The following is a 20,617-nucleotide window of genomic DNA, read 5'->3' on the forward strand; positions in this document are numbered from 1 at the left end:
ATCTTTTAGCGTAGAGGCTGCCAGATCCTGTGTGATCCTGATTGGTGCTCCTTGATATTTGAATTGTTTCTTTCTGGCTTCTTGTAAGATTTTTTCTTTTGCTTGGAAACTCTTGAATTTGGCAATTATATTTCTGGGTGTTTTCTTTTCTTGATCGAATGTCGCAGGTGTTCTATGAATCCTTTCAATGTCTATATTGCCCTCTTGTTGTAGGACTTCAGGGCAATTTTGCTGAATTATTTCTGTTAGTATGGAGTCCAGGTTTCTATTAATTTCTGGTTTTTCTGGATGACCAATTATTTGCAAATTGTCTCTTCTAGACCGGTTTTCTTGGTCTGTCACTCTCTCATTGAGATATTTCATGTTTCCTTCTATTTTTTCAGTCTTTTGACTTTGTTTTATTTGTTCTTGTTGCCTTGAGAGATCATTAGCTTCTACTTGCTCAATTCTAGCCTTTAGGGATTGATTTTCGGCTATAATCTTTCGGTTTTCGGCTATGATCTTTTGATTTTCGGCTATAATCTTCTGGTTTTCGGCCATCATCTTCTGGTATTCCTTTTCCATCTGGTCATTTCTGGTGTTCAATTTGCTTATCAGTTCATTTGGTTTCTGAGCCTCACTTTCCAATTGCAAGATTCTACCTTTTAAACTGTTATTTTCTTGCCAGATCTCTTCCATTTTCCTCAAAATCTCAGTTTTGAACTCTTCCATAGCTTGTGAGGAGTTTTCCTTATTTGAGGAGGGCCTGGATGCTTGTTTGTTCTCCTCCTCTGTTTGCTCGGTTGTCTGGATTTTCTCTGTGTAAAAGTTGTCGAGTGTTAAAGACTTCTTTTTCTTGTTGTTAATCTTTCTCTTCTGAACTTCCTGAGACTGGGTAGCCATCGTTAGCCCAGCAGTTTCTCAGGTTTATCCTTGCGCTCAGGGTCTGTCCGCGGTCAAGCCCCCTGGTGGACCCCCTTGCTTGATCGTCTGCTGGAGGTTTATTTACAAGTCTCAGGGTGCTGCTTCCACAGTCGTATACCAGTCTGCAATGGTTCCCCACTCAGGGTTTCAGAGATTTAGCTCGTGGCTGTGTCTGCCTCCACCCACGCCTCCGCCTGTGCCTGTGCTCTGAGCCTGCGCTCTGCACCCTGCGTCCACTCTCGGCGCCCTGCTCCCGCGCTCAGATTTTGTGTGCGTTCGTTAGCTTTTTGGCGTCTTAAATCTTGCTACTCTCAGGAACAGGCCCCGGAGCTGCCAATGACTCGATGGGTGCCCCAAACTTGCTCTATTTCTTTTTAGCTGGCTTCGGCGCTATAGGTGTTGTGTGTGGAGGGGGTGGAGGTGGGGAGTGGGGGGTGGGTTGGTTGCTCAGCCCGCGATTTAGTGAGAGCTATTTCACCCCTTTATAGCATGGAAATGCCTCGATTCCATGTACCTTCCACCCTGTGCCTCCGTTCGTCTGGACTTGTTTTTATGTCCCCTTGAGGAGTTTTGTGTGTTTAGGTCAGGAGAGGTTAAGAGCTGCTTCTTACTCTGCCGCCATCTTAACCCGGAACCTCTAATTCAGTTTTGATTATTTTCAGTTGATATTTGTTTCATTGACATTGCAGAGACTCTGGGTATATGCTTTCCTAGCTCTGTTTACTTCACTTAATATTAGTTTATAGAGAGATTTTCCATATTTTTCTGTATACTTATTTCTATAGGTTCTTAGAGGACATTAAGATTCCATTATATTCACGTTCTACAATTTGTTTAGTCATTCCCCCAGTCAAAAGAGCCTTTTATTTTCATCTTCAAACAAACTTCTTTTTCTTCTTCTTCTTTTTAACCTTTACTTTCTATCTTAGAATCAATTGGATCCAAGGCAGAAGAGCGTAAGCACTAGGCAATGGTGGTTAAGTGACTTGCCCAAAGTCACACAGCTAGGGAGTGTCTGAAGTCAGATTTGAACCTAGGACCTCCAGTCTCTAAGCCTGGCTCTCAATCCACTGAGTCACCCACTTCAAACAAATTTCTAAACCCACTTAGTATAAAGCTATATCCATTTTGATCCTTTTGTTGTTTGTTGTTCAATTGTTTTTCAGTTGCATCCAAATCTTTTTGATCCCATTTAGGGTTTTCTTGGCAAAGGTATTGGAGTTGTTTGCCATTTCCTTCCCCAGCTCATTTTACAGATGAGGTAAACAGAATAAGTGACTTGACCAGTTACTCAGCTAGGAAGTCTGAAACTGGATTTGAACTCAAGAAGATGAAGCTTCCTGACTGCAGGTCAGGTTCTCTATCCACCTATCTACATGCCTCTAAATATTTTTATTTTTAGTTGCTTCTGTCCTGTTTGACTCTTTGTAACTCCATTTAGGGTTTTCTTGGTGAAGATACTGGAATGGTCTGCCATTTCCTTCTCTAGCTCATTTCACAAATGAGGAAACTGAGGCAAATAAGGCTTGCCCAGGGTTACACAGAACTCGTCTTCCTGACTCCAAACCCTACAGTCTATCCACTTCTACACCTAGAAACTATTTTGATTCTTTTCATGCTGGAGCACAGTATTTCATTATCTTCATACATGAAGGAACACACACACACCCTTTAGCCATTCACCAATCCATGAGCATTTATTTTGTTTCTAGTTCTTTACTACTACAAAAAGCTTAGCCTTAACTTTTTTTTAACTACTTGGAAATGTTTATACTCTAATCCTAACCCTAATTAAGCTCCTAGTTAAAACTTTAATACTTGACACTCCATAATTTGACAACCTCATTCAACACTGCTTAGATTCAACAACTCCATCTGTCTTTAAGTCTCTTTCTGCCTTCTTGATGCTTACAGATTGTTGAATTCCAACATCCACCTCTTCTATTCACACTCATATGCCATTGAATGGAGCTGGGAGAAATCATTCGACTGAGTTAACTGGGTCAACTAAAAATTACGTTATCGAATCTCATCTAGGCATTCATCAAAAGGCAAGGGACTTTCCCAAGGATTTTGGAAAGGGTTTTTGAAGAAATCTATTTCTTGATATTTCTAGAGAAATGTTTTAAAAAAAGAAAATTTTAATACGCTTCCATATATTATGTCATCCTTAACTCCAAGTAGCTAGATGTCATGGTGGGTAACTGAATTGGGTATAGAGTTAGATGATAAACTCCTTAAGGAAGAGATAGTGTTTTGCCTCGTTTTGAATCCCCATGCACTTAGTGAGTGTCTGGCACATAGTAGGCACTTAATAAATGTTTATTGATTTATTTATTTATTGATTGATTGATCAAATACCTCCTCAGACACTTACTAACAATGTGACTACTATTCAGGTGGAATCATCTGGATTTATCTAAATGTCCTTGCCTCAAATATATTAGGAATGGGGCACATTCAAGAAGTAATCAAAGTCAAAAGGCAAATAATAATTCTCAAAGAGAGGAATCCCAGAAAGGTGCACATGGTCCATTATGAAAATAACCAGAAAAAAAAATTAGAAAACAAAAGGCACAGTATTCAACTTAGCTGCCAAACTTATAAACCAAGAGCAAGACTCAAAGGAAGAAGGAAAAATGAATAAAAATACTTTAAAAGGGCATAAGATAAAAGAAAATGAACAAAGAATTAAAAAATTATGCAAATTAAATTAGATCATGGAACAATAGAAAGAATTCAAAGTTGTTTAAAACCTTTAAAAGAAGATTTTAGGACAGAAAATGGAGAGAAATCAGCATGGATACATTGTTCCCACATAAAGAGAGTACCTGGAGTTGAAGTTGAGAATCAAGAATAAGACAACTAGGCAACCAGACAACTGAACAAATGGAAAACTGGACTATTTTCAAGGACACAATGGACAAAGATTACTACGATGACAGCTGGACTATTTGCATGGATACTGTACTATTATCAAGGACTACAAAGACTAGAGTATTTCAAGGACACTGAACTTTCCATTTAAATTAAAGGCTTGATTTTTTTGTACATGAAGGTTTGTAATAGAATACTAAGTAGATAAGTATATAATTTATGTTGGGATTTCTGTTTAAAAATCATTATTCATATAGAAAACAATATATTACAGTGTTACAGTGAAATCAGGAAAAGTGGAAGTGACTGGCAGAGGCAGAGAGAAAGGATTCCAGAATTCTGGAGTCAGTGACTTTCTGAAGAAGACAGTCCCTGGACTTGCTCTACTCTGGATACCCAGTCTGAGTGGATCATCATTCAAGCTCTCACCAGCCAGGAAGAGGTTGAGTTTGGTAAGCTACACAGGTGAACCGTGTAGCCACATCCTTACTCCTCTTCCTTTTGGATTTATGTTGCTGAGACTCTACCGGATTCCTGACAGACCCTGAAGGACAACAGTTGTGAGTTCTCCCTACAAACCCAGTGGACCCTTCTACTGCCCAGTTTTCCCTTACTCTTAAATACTACCAAAGTGGGGAAGATAGATAGGATAGAGTATAGGTAGCTGGGTAAATTTAGATAGAGATCAGTGTAGAAACCTGTTAGATCTTGGTGTGAGGAATTTAGATCTACCCCAGTTAGATCATCCCATTCCCTTCCCTTCCCTGTCACAGTGTATAATAAAACCCTGTTTATCATCTTAGTGGTACCTTGTCAGTCTCTCCTTGAATCCTTTCCCAGTTGAAATCTATTTGTCAATTATGTGCCTCCTTCTGCTGAACTTCTATAGAACTTTTTTTTTATTCCTCTCTCATTATTCTTATTATCACCCATGCTTTACCAATAGTATAGTAGTTGTAGTATATAGTCTTGTCTCCCTTATTATGCTGTCAACTCCATGAGGGCCTGGACAAAGTCTGTCTCACTTTTGTCGGGTTTTTTTGTTGTCTTGTTGATTAGTTGTATCTGATTCTTTGCCACCCTGTTTGGGGTTTTCTTGGCAAAGGTACCGGAGTAGTTTACCATTTCCTTCTCCAGCTCATTTGACAGATGAGGAAACTGAGGCACACAGGATTAAGCGACTTACCCAAGGTCGCCAGCTAGTAAGGTTTTGGAACTCTGATCCTCTCCTGGTACCCAGCACAGGGCCCCAGAGAGAGAATCTCAATTCAAATAAATTCAATAAAACACATATTAAAGGTACAATAAACTGGAAATGGGCAGAGGGAGAGTTTCATTGTTATGGGCTGGGTGGAATGTGCACATAGTAAGTAAAAGATAATATGGGGAGAGAAGAAGCATTAACACACCTGGGGAAGAGAAGACCAAACCAAGCAAAAAAAAAAAAAAGGTAAGGTTTAAAAAAAAAGAGAGAAAAGATGAAGTGAGAGATAGTACAGGAGATCATCTTTGCAGAAAATGGAAAGAAGAGCAGAATGACTTGAAGAAATTAATGACTGAAAGAAATGAATGAATGAATGAATGAATAGAATTGGAGCTAACAACCCCTCTACTCACTATCTCTATTTCCTTCAACTGGTATACAATAGTTCAAATCCAGCCTCAGACACTTACCTCATATTACCCATGGCAAGTCACATCACCTTGTTTGCCTCAGTTTCCTCACCTGTAAAATAAGCCAGAAAAGGAAATGGCAAACCTCTTTATAATCTCTGCCAAGAAAACCCCAAATGGGGTCATGGTGACTGAAATGACAGGACAGAACAGCTAAAGCTCTAGCTTGACCTGAACTTCGTGGGTACTGACCCCATCATCCACAGGACTGAGGACTTTAACTGAGAAAGTATTTTCTGGCTTCCTTATTCCCAGAGCTAAGCATTGCCTCAGGGCGTGTACCATTTCCCCATCTCCCCTGGCCTCAGACCCAACTTTTCCAATCTCTGGACTTTTGGTTGTTATGTAAAATGATTTATGTAACCCCTTCTCAAGGCTCTGCCTTGCAAATGGATTTAAACAACCATTCCCTGGTCCCTGGGGATATCCCAGTGTTCCAGTGCTGTGGGGGATTCCAGATTATAATCTTGATTAAAGATTTATTATTTTATTATTTTACTACTTTGGTAGTTTTGTTTTACTCTGGTTGACCAGCTCATAGCTCAGGATCATAGATTTAGAGCTGAAAGGCATCTTGAAAGGCCAATTAGTCCAACACTCTCTTTTTTTGCATTTATATGCCCCCAAATAAATTTATATGAACATATAAAAATAGATGTATAGTTAAGGACACAAAAGTTCCATCAGATGAGGAATTCACATGTATAACTCTCATATAATAACCACAAATTATTAGAAGATGTACAAGAAAAACCATAATCAAGAATACTTTGGTGGGGGGAGCAGCTAGGTGGCTCAGTAAATTGAGAGCCAGGCCTAGAAACACAGTCCTGGGTTCAAAAATGGCCTCAGTTCCTAGCTGTGTGACCCTGGGCAAGTCACTTAACCTCCATTGCCTAGCTCTTACTATTCTTCTGCATTGGAACCCATACACAGTATTGATTCTAAGATGGAAAGTGTTTAAAAAAAAGAATACTTGTTGTTCACATACACATATTTCTATATATTTATTTATCTATATATGTATTTATATATTGGTGTAAATCATTACAGATATACAGAGATTACTCCTGGATTTCTGCCATAATAAGCATACTATCCATACCTTTATCCAGTTATAGATAAAATATTAAGTAGCACAAGCTAAGCTGAGATCCCTGAGAAGTTTCCTCTGCTATGATGAAAGAGCATATGCAGCATGGTGCAATGGAAAAATTCTGGATTTGTGATCAGAAAACCTGAGTTCAAATCTCAGTTCTACCAAATGTAACTTTGGACAAGTCACTTTTTCCAGCCTCAGTTTCTTCATCCATAAAAATATGGCATTACTCAATGCCCTCATAAGGTCCTTTCCTGCCCTAGATCTTATGATATGATATGACAGTGACAATGTATTATCTGTGACTACACTTCCCAATCCAGCCATTGAACTTGTCCTAAATCCATCAATTGATACAGCCCTCCATTTTGTCCACAAGAACAGTACAAAATGCTTTATGAAATCTAAGTGAATTATATCTGCAAAATTTATCTGATCTATTAGTTTAGGAAACTGTTGAGGGGTGGGAGAGGACCCAATAAGAAATAAATATAGTGCGACAAGTTCTGTTGTGGTGTTAATGACTAATTCATGCTGAGGTGTAAATGGCTGATTAGGCTTAATTTATTTCTCTTGCCAGGTGACTTTGCATATTAAAAGGAGAATAAAGAAATAGAAAGAACAATAACCACAAAACTATAACAAATGAATGTTGAAGAATTATGGCAAATTGGTGTGATTCCAAAGAAGACACATGAGAAGACTTCTTTACCCTATAACTGCAGAAATAGGAGACTGACAGGTATGGAACACTGTATGTATTTGGGGTTGTTTTTTTTTTTTTTTTACTTTATTAATTGATTTTGCTGATTTTTCCTCTTTTCTTCCTTTAAAAATAAAGGAATTGTTTGTTATATAGGATGGCTGTCTGGGAGGGGAGGGAGAGGGATGCTGGGAGAAATTTTGCTGATATAAAACCCAACGATTTCAATTAAGGAAGGAGGGGGATTTAGATCTTAAGTCAAAGAAATGAAGCAGTAATGAGGGACTTTTAAACATGACAGTAAACTCTAGTGGAACAGACAGATTTCTTAATGCACCTCAAATTGGACCACATAGGCTGACAACTAAAAATAATGCCGCCTTCATTTGCATAAGTCTTTTCAATTTACAAAGCACTTTCGAATCCATTATGAGTACTTAAATCTGCCCTGTAAGGTAAGTAGCTCAGAAGCTGGGGCTCTAACTCCCAGACCATTTCAGATCTCTTCCATTATATAGCACTGTTTCTCTGCCTAACCTTCTCTCCCATCTCTCTCTCCCAAATCACTGGAAAAATAGAATGATGAAAATGGAAGCCCAGATGCTGCTGACTTTATTTCTCTAGGGCCATGAACATTTGTTCTTAATGATGTGGATGAAAGAGTATAGATAGTTGTGACGCTAAGCATCTCTTTGACCAGCGGCCTGGAAAGCAGCCAGAATCATTACGTCAGTATATTATCAAGGGAAAACAGTCATAGAGGAAATGAATTTTCTATGGAATCTCCATGTAATTCACTTATTCTCTTCTGAGGCCTCAGAGTTGACCTCTTTGGAATTTAAAGAGGGAAAAGTGCTTACTTTCCCAGCTATGATTAGCCTTTTAGACCCTTCAGTCTTGCCATTTGTTAAAGATTTTTACAAACTTTTGAGTAGCTACAACATGTTAATAAGCTGTCAGGTCTGTCCCTCACCTCCACTACCAAATATAAATTATTGCTCTTGCTTTAAAAAAAATCTGTCCTATTTTTATTGATGCCCTTGGTTTTAGATCCAATTTATTTCTGATTATATCTTTCCCTACTCCTCCTCCCACTTTACCCATCGAACCATTCCTTTTGTGGCATCCCATCTTGGCTGTGCCTCCAACTTATATTCTTTCTGACAAATCCTTCCAAGTTTTTAGGGTTATCCTATGGGTCTGTAATCCTAAAACAATACACCAATATTTTCGCTACAGCCAATAAACTTAGCTCATAGTGTCATATTCAAACTCGGGGAGTTGTGAGTCTCACCTTGATTGACAGGTGAAGACAGTTGAAGACATTGGAATGGATGGCGTGAGGACAAGAGGAAAGGCAGTTGGCCAGAGGATATAAATACCCTGACCGCCATCTGACAGGGGGCCTTTTGGTTTTGGACCCCTTGGCATGGAACCCTTGGCCTTGGACATTGATCTGATCTTGGAGCATTGACCTGTGGATCTGACTGTGGGTCCTCTGATTCTTCTGAATTCCTCCTAGATATTTAGACATCTGGACCATCATTAGATATTTAGGTATCCAGGCCCGGGTGGGAACTGGGAAGAGGGAAGAAGAAGAAGCAGAGGGAGGTAAAGGAGGTATTTCCTGACGGCTGTAGGACTGACATAACAACTGGCAATAAGAAGCTGATCTTATCGTATCGATATCGTATCAACCAAGCAGACTACTTTCTCTGGTTTGGCCATGGCCAAGCTGAGCCAGAGGAGGTGAAGAACAAGAGCTCCAGCATTACTGAAACAGCCTACAGTCCTGAGGGATTAGTGACCATAGCCATTAGTGACAGGGTCTCCTATCCCCAATCCATTCCTGATTAGTCCTTTCCCTAATTAACATCTATAGATAAAGTTGATTAAGTACCTTCCTGAGTAGTTATTACATCACAACTCTTGGGGAGGGAGCAACGCAATCAGATGAAAATGTTATTCAAGGCTAATAGAGCCCAATATTAATAATCAATCCAACCCCAGGTGGGACCTGAAAGGGTACCCATCCACCTGACCTTTAGGGATCCTGCCTGGGTGCTGTTATCGAGAAGGGCAGTTATTATAACATCCAGCTGAGTGACAGGACTCAGGTGTCCCTGCACCAGCTACCAAGGGAATCCAAAGCACAGCTTCCCTGATTAATATACCCTATAATAATATCATAGTGGAGAAAGATAACTTTCTTTATAACAATAGTAAAAGTGTTTACTAAGATTTTATAGTAAGAAAAGTAGCTAAGAAATATATCACTCATAAATGCGAGGAACTCTTTTACAAATCTGGAGGAAGGATAGGCACAAATTTAAAGTATAAAGATAGCAAGACCTATGGACAGGATAATTCACACCTCTGATACTACAGGGCTTCAAAATCCTTTCTCTCCTAATGGAATCCTCTTACAGTTCCTCCCTGAATCCATTGTCTCTGCTAGGCAGGTTGTTCAGCCAGATTCTTAGAGTATAATCCTCTCCTCAGTTTGCCTCTAGGCTCATGATTTCCAGGGCTGACTTTCTCTTGAGTCCACAGCTAGCTCTCTTCTTTGCTGCCAGAGATCCCACTCTGAAACTGCTTGAACATTGTTTCTCTATGTCCATGCCCATATGAAAAGTATGTCTCTGCTCTTTCCTAGATGCAGTGTCTCTTACTAGTTGTTACTCTGCTGCAAAACAAAAATAAAAACAAAATGGCAGGGAGGGCAGCTAGGTGGATCAGTGGATTAAGGAAGAGTTAAAAAAAAAAGAAAAGAAAATTGATCTCAGAGTTCTAAAATTGAGAGGACTTTGATTTAAATCCCAACTTTACTTGTCACCCCTTGGTGGGTCACTTCACCTCTTTAGCTCTTAATGTCCTCATATGGAAAGTAAGGGGGATGGACTAGATGACCCCTGAGATAACTTACAATTCTAAATCTAGCCCAAAGAACATGGTACCAGGAAAAATTAAGATAGTATAGATTCCCAACACTACTATACAAGGATTATGGCTATGTTATATGTTAGATTATGAATGAAGTCAAGAGCAGCCCCAAAAAGCCCCAAAAAATGTGTATCTCAGGAAGAAAGAAGGGTAATCTCACTCCTTTGCCTTAGCATTGGATAGGAACTTTTATCAACTAATTTTTGGATAATAAGACCAGATTTTTTTTTATAGCACCAGCTATTTCCTTCTTTCTGGATTGCCTCATTGAGTTGCTGCTACTTGTTAGCCAACAGAGAGTAGGGAGGAGCAAAGCTTTCATGCTGGAAGAATTTCCTAGGTTTGCAATGCCTTAGGGAAATTTCTGACAAGAAGGATGTGTAGCATCCAATGCTTTTAAACCAGAAGGAATCTTTGAGCCCAGTATATGGGAGCTCTTGATGTGAGTTCATTTTTGCAGAATTAATTCAACCTTTAGTCATCATTGAAAGGGAGTGAAGTTGAAGTCAAAGAAAAGGGAATGATATAATGCCCAAGAAATCAGAGGCTCCAGATCTTAATCAGACCGATATGATTAATATATTACCCTTTGCTGACACACATTTGTGTTGACCACATCAACTTGTTTGCTTATCTTCCCTCATCATTTAATTATTTTTTACTAATTTATTTATTTGTTGGTTCCATTAAAATTCCCAGGTATTTTTTTCTCCCTCCCATCCCTCCTTGCTAGAGAAGGCACTTGACAAAAAAAAAGTTTAAACTATGTTTTTTGTGTTTCTGTTTATCAGTTCTTTCTCTGGAAGTGGACATTCAGAAGTTATTTTTCAAGTATTAATTTTGTAGTTGTATATAGTGTTCTCTTGGTTTTACTTGTTTTGTTTTTCATAATTTCATGTAGATCTATACAAGTGTTTTTCTTTTTTTAATTAAACTGTTCGTCTTTTCTTATGGCACAGTAGTATTCCATCACAATCATATAATATAACTTGTTTGGCTGTTCCCTAATTGATGGATGTCCCCTCAGTTTCCAGTTCTTTCCCACCCCAAAGAGAGTTGCAATAAATATTTTAGAACATATAGGTCATTTTCCTTTTTCCCTCATTTCCTTGGGAAATAGACCCAACTGTGATATTTCTGAGTCTTGGGAGTATAAACAGTTTTATAACTCTCTGGGCATAATTCAAGATTGCTCTCCAGAAGAGTGGGATTATTTCACAATTCCACTAACAGTGTATTAGTGTGTCTCCTCATTCTTTAATTTAAAGGAAGAACTTTGTTGGTGAGATAAAGAATCATAGATTTTATTAAAAGTATTTTTTATTTTTATATTTTATTTTTATATTTCCTTCATTTTTTTAAACCTTTACCTTCCATCTTAGAATCAATTCTGTGTATTGGTTCCAAGGCAAAAGAATGATAAGGTCTAGGCAATGGGGGTTAAGTAACTTGCCCAGGGTCACACAGCTAGGAAGTTTCTGAGGCCAAATTTGAACCCAGGACCTCCCATCTCTGGGCCTGGATTCCCTTAATTTTTGAATGTATTCCTTGATCCTTCTTTATCCTTGTCACAAAGAATTAAAAATGAGGAAGAAAAAGAGTTCAGGAAAACAAACCAATATATATACCAAATTTGAAAATATAGGTAAAATTCTACACTTGTAATCTCCCCTAAAATAAAAGGTCAGAAGGAGATGCATTTTTTTCATCTCTTTCTGTGAGCCAAATTTGATCAATATTATAATAATTACATAGAATCCAATTGGGGTGGGGCTGAAAATGTTTTTTTGTTTTCCTACTGTAGTCATTTTCCATATTCTTTTCCTAGTTTCAGTCTAATGAGCCATTAGGCTTCCTTTTTATATTATAGGAAATGAACTTATTTTGGACTATATCTGAAATCTCTGGGTGGTTCCTATCAAGTATGTTCCCCAAAAGCTGACTTAATGGCCTGGAACCTGAATTTTTTTAGGCCTGATTTTCTACCCCTTGTTCTTATGGGCCAATAGGGCTTCAGTCATTGTGACCTTGTCTGGTCTAGTCATCATTATGTCATCAGGGTAGTGATGTTGTACATCAATGCCTCTTTCAGGGCCTTGCCCACTAGAATATGGTAGTATGAGGGAGGTTTCAGGTAGCCCTAGGGAAGAATAGTAATGGTACACTGAACTTCTGCTGAGATACCCAACTAGTCTCAACTGCAAGAATAGAGAAAATAAAGTTAGAGGTTGATAATCCCATGTCAGCCTCTTGGGTCCTTGGTTATTTGGTCTACCACACTTGACCAGGTCAGAAATAACTGTCATAATGAGTATGAAAATTTTGCTCAGCTCCTTGAAGTCCCCTGTAATCTTCCAGGTACTCTACACCTTCTTCACTGACTCTACAGGGTTGTTGTAAAGGGAGCTGGTTTTGTGAAGAACTTTAGCCCATATCCATCACTTGAGAAGAAGTAGCCTTCCCTATTTTCCAGTTGTCCCTACCCTCAATAGTATGGAGGTTCCCAAAGGGACCTGTAAAGGTACCAGCTCCTAAGAGTTCATACTATCCATTCCCAGAATGCACTCACCTTAATTAACCATCACAACTGTGACCTCAAAAAAAGGTCTTCCACCACTTCCACCAAAGTAAAGATATCTTTCCCCTAGGTGATTTGATCTCTCTCCAAATCTCCAGTGGAAACTGGAGTGTCCCATCTGTCCACTGGTACCATGCTACGTAGCCTAGTGGTGCCCAGATACCCCTAATATATTTGGTAGTACCCCTTCTCATTTCCAACCCACCATCACTTTAACATATGGCCTCCAGACCTGTACTTGAAGCCTCTCAATTCATCTTTATGGGACCAGGTATGTGCAACTCCCCATCTTAGCCAAGGGACAAAAAATTATTTCCTTCTGGAGCTTATTATTTAACTAATTTATTATATATTATATTATTATGTATTCAACTTATTTAATTGGCTTTGTAAATCTTCTGAGAGTTCCCCTCCCTGCCAAGTTGTTGGAACTCTGATGTAGGGAAGATCTCTATATTTACTTCATTAGACCAAGTCTACAGCAGCCATTGCTATAGGACTCATAAAGTTACTACTTAAACTTCTTTAGAAACATCCTCATTTCCTTGATGGAAAAAGTCCACCCAGCCTGGAATAGAAAGGCCCAAGGCTTTCTTACCTTGACTGATAGTAACGGTTTCCAATTTTCATCCTTATTTCTAAGCCCATTCTTTTCTGTTTTAGTCCTGATCTCAACAAAATTTAATATTTTCCAGTAGGCCAGAGATGGTACTTCCTGACCACGGTCTCTTAGGTTTCTGCTTAAGGCCTGCCAATCTTTGCCTCTACCATGCCATCTTTTACATTTGTTATTTATCAGTGTTGTCAACTGCCCTTTGGTCTTCATGTCATGTTCTTTAAAAACCAAAAGTTCCACCTATCACCACCATGGATAGTGTCAAAGGTTTCAGTTGGAAGTTCTCTCCCCTCTGTCTTTGCATTCTCTAGCCCCATGTTCCTTTATACTGCCTTTCCCATGTTGCTTGAATGCTCCACCATCCCTCATTTCCACCCATGAAAGTTCCTACCTCCATTCAAGTGCCATCTGTGGCTGTAAAATTTTCCAATCCATAAGTAAAACAATTGAGGCAGAGTCCCAAATCAATAACTATTAAAGGGATCTGACCCCCTTCAACACATAGGACCCCAGATCTTCCTCGTGGTCTGAGATCCCTACCTTTTCCAGAGTATAGCTTTTATTCCTTTCCTTATGTGCCTGGTCAGTCCAAACCTCAGCATGTCATATGGTGGAGTCCAAACTCTTGTATGCTCCTTAGACACATTGCTACTAAACAATGAAGTGGATAGCAATCAGCCCCTCTGCAACCCATCTCTATGACAACCTGACCATCCACATCCTGTCCTCATGGCAACCAGCTCATCCACACCCCATCATCAAGATACCCACTTTTAGCAGCAGGACCTGACCAGCCTAGCAATGGACCCTGAACTGATATGCTTGGGTAAGGTTGCTAGTTCTTGGGTCCAGCCAGACCTGCCTGAGATGGGTCGTGAGGAGGAAGTGATACAGAGTGGAGAGGCACTAAATATATCTCAGGTCTTTTTACTGAAGCTTGTGACATCTCAGTGGAAGCCCTCTTTCAAGCTATGCGGATGAGTTAAAGTTTAACATAAAGTTTAACTTGAGAGGAAAGACTCTGATTACAGGAATGAATCTATTCAACTATAATCTATACCTAGTTTCTTCTGATGATAGCCTGCTAATAACTAACTAATCACCATCTCTGTGGAATCACATTAAACTAGAGAATACTGATTAGAACTAATCATAGGGATAAAATTATTGATTTAAGTTGGGCAGCAGTCTACTAAAATAGGGTTGGAGTCAAATTATTTCTCACACATCTTCTCTCCATCTTCCTTAGTTCCATCCTAAATGAGAGTCCTTCTCCTTTGAAGTTACTAAGCATTTATTTTGTATTTATCTTAAATCTACTTATCTCTGATCATATTGAATTCTCCTGATGGAACATAAGCTCCTTGAGGGCAGAGATTGTTTGGTTTTTGTCTTTATATTCCTATCGACAGTGCCTGGCACATAGTAAATGATTCATAACTGCCTGCTAATTGGCTGATGACTGCACATCATTGAAAATAGCCATAATGGAAAAAATACAATTAAAATAACCCAGAAGCCTTTGGAAAGACACAGAATGAGTAGATAGCATGTTACTAGTAATAACTTCTTTTTAAGGAAAGGTGTAAAAGATTAATAACAAGAAGGTGAGCTCCATGACGGCAGGGACTTTTTATCTTTCTTTGCATTCCCAATATTTAGCACAGTGCCTGGCACATAATAAACACATAACAAATGCTCTCTGGAAAACAAATAAATAGGAACCAGGAGCTTTGTCTCTAGCTGCTGAATGTGCTAGGTTGGTTTAGTTTCTTTTTTCTTATGTTGGCATTCCAGCTTCTGTAGCAATATTAATGGTCACCAGTAAGAAAAACTTAACCTAGTGTTTTACCTTGCCTGTCGACCTTCTTTAATTTCTGCCCAGCTAATTGCTTCTTTGTCTCTGGAGTCTTTCTCTTTTAAGATTAAAGAAAATCCAACTGGCCATGGACTCTCTCCTATCCAGAATAGCTGAGAGGAACAGAAGTAGGAGAGAGAGAGAGAGAGAGAGAGATAGATAGAGAGAGAGAGAGAGATAGATAGAGAGAGAGAGAGAGAGAGAGAGAGAAATGGAGGGGAGGGAAAGAGAAAGGAGAAGGAGGAGGGGTAGAGGAAGAGGGAGAGGGAAGAAAAAAGGAAGATGGAGGGGGAGATAGAGAGGAAGGGGAGGGGAAGTGGGAGAGGGACCTCAAATCCTCCCTTATCACTTCATCACAGGAAGATGGGGGCATGTCTCAAAAAATATCTCAATTTTATATTAATTTTCCACAGATAAAATCATATATTTATCTAATGAGCCTTTGACAATTCTAAAGATTTTGGCTTCAAGAATTGTGGTATATGGTTGTTATAGAATATTATTGCACATTAGAAATGATGAACAGTGTGAGTTCAGAAAAATCGGGAAAGACTTATATGAACTAATGCAAAGAGAAATGAGCAGAACCAGGAGAACAATGCAAAACAAGAGAACAGAAATATTATCTGATAATCAACTTTGAAGGACTAAGCCAGTGATGACAAACCTATGGCATGGGTGCCAAAGATGGCATGCAGAGCACTCCCACTTTATGTATACCAATTACAGCTTAAGCTTTGCTTAGGACTGCTCAGGGGGCAGTCAGTTGATTCTGATTCATTACCCACTTTCACACATGTGGGTTACAGACCTCCCCCACTCAAGTGTAAGTGGGATGTATATGCTTCTGGTGATTAAATCTAAAAATGGGCAGGGTAGAGTTAATCCCATCTTCAGAGTGCAAACATTTAGTATTTATCAAATACCTAAAAAAATAGAGCAGACAACCAGAATTATAGAGGAGAAGCTCAATATCCTTCCTAAAGTAACAGTCAACAAATCCCTGCACTACAAATACAAACAATCTGAGAATTCAACAATATAGCATTATCTTAGAACCATTACCCACAATAACACTGATGCATAAATGATTTTTTTCTCAAACCCTTACCTTCCATCTTAGCATCAGTACTAAGTATTGGTTCTAAGGGCTAGGCATTTGGGGTTGTGATTTATCCAGGGTCACGAAGCTAGAAGTGTCTGAAACCAGATTAATATATAAAAATTTATGAACAATATTTTTAATCCTTCTCAAATCTGTTACATTTTACATGGCTGAATGCCCTCTTTTCTTGAATACTCTCTTCCCTTCAAGTGTTGGTGATACTACATTGTCCTACTCAGCTTCCTAGCTATACAACCACTCTTTTTCAGACTCTTTTGGTGCTTCATTATCTATATCACAGATCCTAACTGTAGATGTTCCTAAGATGCTGCTATAGGAGTTTTTAAGCTAGGATTTGTAAATTTAAAAAAAAATTTTTTTGCCATCTTTTTTTTAATTTTAATTTAATTTTACTTTTTTTTTCAAACCCTTTACTTCTGTGTATTGGCTCATAGGTGGAAGAGTGGTAAGGGTGGGCAATGGGGGTCAAGTGACTTGCCCAGGGTCACACAGCTGGGAAGTGTCTGAGGCTGGATTTGAACGTAGGACCTCCTGTCTCTAGGCCTGACTCTCAATCCACTGAGCTACCCAGCTGCCCCTAATTTTTTATTTTTAGAAAAATTTTCCATGGTTACAAAAGGAGTTAAATCAATTGTATAAAAAATCAAGCCATTCCCCAGCTGATAAATGGGCAAGGGACATGAACAGGCAATTTTCAGATAAAGAAATCAAAACTATCAATAAGCACATGAGAAAGTGTTCTAAATCTCTAATAATTAGAGAAATGCAAATCAAAACAACTCTGAGGTATCACCTCACACCTAGCAGATTGGCTAAAATGAAAGAAGGGGAGAGTAATGAATGCTGGAGGGGATGTGGCAAAATTGGGACATTAATGCATTGCTGGTGGAGCTGTGAACTGATCCAGCCATTCTGGCTGGCAATTTGGAATCATGCTCAAAGGGCTATAAAAGAATGCCTGCCCTTTGATCCAGCCATACCATTGCTGGGTTTGTACCCCAAAGAGATCATAGATAAACAGACTTGTATGAAAATATTTATAGCTGCGCTTTTTGTGGTGGCAAAAAACTGGAAAGCGAAGGTATGCCCTTCAATTGGGGAATGGCTGAACAAACTGTGGTATATGTGGGTGATGGAATACTATTGTGCTAAAAGGAATAATAAACTGGAGGAGTTCCAGGCAAACTGGAGAGACCTCCAGGAACTGATGCAGAGTGAAAGGAGCAGAGCCAGAAGAACATTGTACACAGAGACTGATATACTGTGTTAAAATTGAATGTAATGGACTTCTGTACCAGCAGCAATACAATGACCCAGGACAATTCTGAGGGATTTATGGAAAAGATGCTACCCACATTCAGAGGAAGGACTGCAGGAGTGGAAACACAGAAGAAAAACAACTGCTTGAACACTTGGGTTGATGAGGACATAATTGGGGATGTAGACTCACAAGGACCACACCAATGCAACTATCAATAATATGTAAATAAGTCTTGACTGACCACACATGTTAAAACCAGTGGAAATGCGAGTTAGCTATGGGGGCGTGGAGTTTGAGGGGGTAAAGGGTAAAAAAAATTTATATATATATATTTGTGTGTGTGTGTATGTACACACATATAATAGAGAGAGCACTATATCTCAATATTGTTGTTTTCCTTTTAATCCCATGTATTTTATACCTTTAAAAATGTTATTGGGGGGGGGCAGCTGGGTAGCTCAGTGGAATGAGAGTCAGGCCTAGAGACAGGAGGTCCTACGTTCAAATCTGGCCTCAGCCACTTCCCAGCTGTGTAACCCTGGGCAAGTCACTTGACCCCCATTGCCTACCCTTATCACTCTTCTGCCTTAGAGCCAATACACAGTATTGACTCTAAGAAGGAAGGTGTTATTTTGGGGGCAGCTGGGTGACTCAGTGGATTGAGAGCCAGGCCTGGAGTCTGGAGGACCTGGGTTGAAATCTGGCCTCAGATACTTCCTAGCTATGTGACCCTGGGCAAGTCACGTAACCCCCATTGCCTGACCTTTACCATTCATCTGCCTTAGCACTGATACACAGTATTGATTCTAAGATGGAAGGTAAAGGGAAAAGAAGAGGAAAGGAAGGGAAAAGAGGAGGAAAGGAAAAGAGGAGGAAAGGAAAAGAAGAGGAAAGGAAAGGAAAGGAAAGGAAAGGAAAGGAAAGGAAAGGAAAGGAAAGGAAATCCTATACAAGTCACTTAGCCCTGTTTGCCTCAAAAAAAAAAAAAAGAATTCCTGCTTAAACTTTGTTCTTGGTAAATTCATCAGCTACCATCTCCATATAAGTGACTCCCAGATATATCTATATAGCTCTAATCCCTCTCATGAACTTGTCTGAAGACCTGACTTCATGGCTTAGTCATGACACTTTTTCGGTGACCATAAGCAAACTATTTCACCTCTCAAATTTCTCATCTGCTAAAAAAGGGAATTGAATTAAATGAACTCAAAGTTTTCTTTAAATTCTTAAATCCCAGGCCTAAAGATGGGAGGTCCTACGTTCAAATCCAGCCTCAGACACTTCCCAGCTGTGTGACCCTGGGCAAGTCACTTGACCCCCATTGCCCACTCTTACCTTCCACCTATGAGCCAATACACAGAAGTTAAGGATTTAAAATAAATAAATAAATGAATTCTTAAATCCTATGATTCTAAGTATTTGAAGCACTATCATGTGAAAAAAAAATTTTTTTAATCGGTCTGCATGGTCCCAAGGCCCAGCCAGAAATACAATCTAGAGATCATTACTCACAGGCCCTAATCAGGAGAAGGGAGCAAAGCTGCTCTAAGAGCCCCTTTCCCGACTTCCCTTGCTCATAGAGAGGATAATTGAGCCACTTGAGGATCTTAGATTTACTCACCCCCAGAAGGATTCATCTTTAATCCCTTTTCTAATTATCCCTCTAGACTGTCACTTCTGTGAACAGTCTTTGAGAAGAGAGTGAGGGGAAATGCAATGAGGAGGGAGAAAAGCATTTAGTTTACCGTTCTTGGAAGATAAGGGGAAAAATTATTCCATTACCTTTCAACAGGTTTTCTTTCTCCTCTGGGCTCACTTGGCACATTTGAGCCAGAGAATCACTGCCTGAAAGCTTTCAGTTTCTCCTGAATCCTATGCAGAGTTTCCAGACTCTTCTTTCCCAAGTAGCATTCTTTTCTGTCATTTTCCTCTCAAATACTTCCATTTGCTCTCCACTGCCCACTAGATAGCCTTCAAATACTTGCCCTATCATTAGTGGAAAAAATGAAAATGCCAGATTCAGAATAAGATCCTCTGGATGATTATAACAATAATAATAAACATTTATTTAGCACATTAATGTTTGCAAACTATTTAACATATATGATAGACACTGGGGCATTTTGCCCATTATGTAGTCCCTTATACTTCTCATATGAGTATTAGTCTTCCCTGAATACCCCTGATACTGTATGCATACCTCAGATGGGAGGGCTTGCTGAGCTCTTTTCAGAGATACTCATCTTCCTTGGTTATCCACTTGTCACCTAACTCTCACCTGTGGCTATAAGAAGCACATGCAATGGCCATACCCAAGGAAAACTATCTTGACAGAAGGGCTAAACTAAGTTGAGGGGAACTGACAAGCCTCAAATCCCTCGGTGAGTTAGGGGGATGACTACCCCAAGCATGTGTAGACTTCCCCTAGTGGAATGAGAGGTTGAGAACAATTTGTTCCAATGGCCAGAGCTTGGTCAGATGCTAAAGAAGCTAAGGTCATCCACTGCCTCCCAGGCTATCACCAGGCATCCTGGCTTTTGTCTTTCCACCAGATTTGGATATCTCTGGAATTTGTACAACTCTACCTCACTTAAATTTATGTAGAAATCAAGACATCACTCTACCCTACCCCGGAGCATGGTAAATAGAAAGGGAGATCATTAGATCTGTGTCTTTCAGTAAATGGAACCAGTTTATGTCAGATGCATGTGTCATTTCAGTACTCTTCGAGTACAAAAGACACCAAGCAACCAACCACATGGGCACAGAGAAACCTACTCACCATCCAGGATAGTTCTATTACTCTAACCTGCTCTCACACTGTTAAGACTAGATTCTCAGAGAAAGAACACCACTAACCAGGCACTCTCAAGTTCTCTCAAGGGGATTTTCCCTTTTGAGAGGTAACATACTCCCTCTATTCTACTTTACTTCTTGAGACCCCATTGATGCATTTCTATGTACATTAACCATCATTCA

Source organism: Gracilinanus agilis, chromosome 1, assembly GCF_016433145.1.
Source record: "Gracilinanus agilis isolate LMUSP501 chromosome 1, AgileGrace, whole genome shotgun sequence".
Lineage (NCBI taxonomy): Eukaryota > Metazoa > Chordata > Mammalia > Didelphimorphia > Didelphidae > Gracilinanus > Gracilinanus agilis.